Source organism: Sinocyclocheilus rhinocerous, unplaced genomic scaffold, assembly GCF_001515625.1.
Source record: "Sinocyclocheilus rhinocerous isolate Xijiao unplaced genomic scaffold, SAMN03320098_v1.1 scaffold40151, whole genome shotgun sequence".
Classification (NCBI taxonomy): domain Eukaryota; kingdom Metazoa; phylum Chordata; class Actinopteri; order Cypriniformes; family Cyprinidae; genus Sinocyclocheilus; species Sinocyclocheilus rhinocerous.
The window spans coordinates 23004-26022 of record NW_015649994.1 but is presented as its reverse complement, the minus strand read 5'-3'; the positions used below and the strand labels follow the sequence as shown (position 1 = coordinate 26022).

General features: G+C 39.5%; 1 pseudogene; it reads left to right on the top strand.

Annotated features, from left to right (window-relative positions):
- The first annotated feature begins 1440 nt into the window (after nucleotides 1–1440).
- LOC107710992 (E3 ubiquitin/ISG15 ligase TRIM25-like) overlaps nucleotides 1441–3019 on the top strand; it is a 10102-nt pseudogene continuing 8523 nt past the window's right edge.

The window sequence follows — 3019 nt, the reverse complement described above, 5'->3', positions numbered from 1 at the left end:
TATTACAGATCTGTTCTTTAATAGTCACATGACTGGGATTACACCACTTTTCATTGACGAGCAGAATAAGCCCCCCTCCTTTCTGCTTACCGCTCGACTCTGCATCCCTGTCTACATATCGTCCGGAAGCCGGTAAAGCAGGTCAGAAATTCGGGAATGCTGTCCGTCAGCTACGTCTCAACCAGACACATAAGGTTGCTCTCCCGATACATTTTCTGGCTCCTTACAAGAGTTTCTAGTTCCTCGAGCTTGTTAGTTAAACAGCGAACATTTCCCATGGTGATAGATGGTAGGGATGGTTTAAAAGTCTCTCTCCACACTCTCTCTCTGCTCCTCCTCTTATTTCTCTTCACCCCAGCACGAATTCCCCGATGTCTCCTCAGTAATATTTCCTCAGGGATATCGTGTATGATCCCAAATTTTGAATATTGTGCCAGGTCTAACAGTTCCTGTCGGGTATATACCAAAAGTCTGCAGTCTTCTGCCCATATAGATTTTCCAGATGTCAAGTCCATATCAGCAATAAAAACACAATCGCTAAAAACACTACAAACACACATAAAGCTGCACGCTACAGGCTGGCGCTTTACCGGCGCCACTCATGTTCCCTGTTGGTTAGCCAGGAAAGTTTTCTTAACGTAAACAGAATGTTCCCTTTAGGTTGGAACAACTTGAGAGTGAGTAGATTGACAAAATGTTCATTTTTTGGGTGAACTTCTTTACCAGGAGTTTCACTTGTGTTAAGTTTCCCACTGGTTTGGTTCCTTTGCTCTTTCCATGCAGCCATCATTTACATTTACATTTAGTCATTTAGCAGACGCTTTTATCCAAAGCGACTTACAAATGAGGACAATAAAAGCAGTCAAAACTAACAAAAGAGCAACAGTATATAAGTGCAAATGACAAGTCTCGGTTAGCCTAACGCAGTACACGTAGCAAGGTGTATATATATATATATATATATATATATATTATACACACACACACAAAGAAAAACAAGTAGATAGAATAGAAAAAATAGAAAGCTAATGTTTGTTTGTTTTTTTTTTTTCATCAACAGCGAAACCCTCTCTATGAATGCACTGGTTGGTTATTTTTCTGCTCTAGCTAGAGCAACAAAGTGAAAACATTCATGTGGAATGAAGGAACTGTAAATCTTCACACAGTTGTCAGCATTGTAGTATAAGTTAAATAATGATGTCGTATTACTGCAGTTTTAAGGGTGTTGTCCTGCTTCTCTGTAATTTATAATCTCTGAGTGTCTGTCTGAGACTCACATATAGTGGACATTTTATTGTGTGACCTTTCGACTTGCAGTCACACCTGTTTTACTCACATCAATCAAACACAGAATGAGGAAACAATAAACTCATGAGTTAAGGTAAGAATAAAGAGTAGTTAAGCTGTTGTGTGTTTGTGTCTCTATATTCTTTAAGTAAAATGGCAGAAGCCAGATTTTCTCAGGATGACTTCATGTGTCCAGTGTGTGTGGATCTCCTGAAGGATCCAGTGGCAATTCCCTGTGGACACAGTTACTGTAAGAGGTGTATTACAGGCTACTGGGATCATGAAGACAAGAAGAGAGTCTACAGCTGCCCTCAGTGCAGACAGACCTTCAGTCCAAGACCTGCTTTAGCTAGAAACACCATTCTGGCTGAAGTGGTGGAGAAACTGAAGATGACTAAACTTCCTGCTGACTGTTACGCTGGAGCTGGAGATGTGCAGTGTGACGTCTGTACTGGAAGAAAATACAAAGCCGTCAAGTCCTGTCTGATGTGTCTGAACTCTTACTGTCAGAATCACCTCGAGCAACACGAGAGTTTGTTTAAAGGAAAGAGACACAATTTGACTGATGCTACTGGACGACTGCAGGAGATGATCTGCCAGAAACATGACAAGCTCCTTGAGGTTTTCTGTCGCACTGATCAGAAATGCATATGTGTGCTGTGTACGATGGATGAACATAAAAACCACAACACTGTATCAGCTGCAGCACAGAGGACAGAGAAAGAGGTATGAACTTAAAACAGTAGTACACTCAAAAATATGAACATTCATCCTACTCATGTTGTTCGAACACATATGACTTTCTTTGTTCCTGAGGAACACAAAATAAGTTATTTTGAAGAACGTCTTATCTGTCCATGCATTGAAAGTCAATAGGGTTAATATTCACACTCAAATCAAAGCTTTGATCAGTTCATGTACACAGGACCCAAATCAGCTATGACGACATGTTTAGTCATATGACACGTATAAATCAATGAAGTTAAATGTTATTGGCGTGTCAACATATCTGAGTTGGGCTCTGGAAACAGAAACATCATTCTGAATATCTTCTGTTGTGATCTCCAATAGAAAATCAGTGGTGAGTTTGAAACATGACTGTGAACAAATTATGTCAGAATTTCAAGGTGGTCTCTGACCCCTTCCCCATCTCACAACTTAAACAATCCAAACTTAAATAGTAACATTTCTAAGGACTGATTTGATACGATTTACAAATCATATAAATAAGTTGCCTCTTAATAAGCATTGAAATGATTCACCAACAAAATACAATTTTGTGTTCACACTGCAATTGTCCATATTGGTTGTAATTGTAACGACACTGATGTGCGGTGGTTCAGCGTATCTAAGTTAGTTTGCAATAAAAGTTTTTGCAGATTTCGAGTGCACAGTAGGGCTGTGTATCACCAGCAAAGTCACGATACGTATCACGATACAGAGGCCACGATGCGATACGTATCACGATACATGACTGCACTGAATTTCACCTCAGCAGAATTTAGAAAAACAGCTGTTTATTAAACACTGCTTACTATAGTGCCATTTCTAACTATTGGCAGAGCAGGCAGTTGACCTCTGCATTATGAAGGGCCTCCATAACTGTACCACAGTACAATATAGGTAATTGCATATGTTTCATGTTTACATTGTGCACTCCCCACCAAGTACAATATTCTGATTGTTTGCATCTTGTTTTTAAGCCCATAAATAATAATGCACTCGTTCTAAT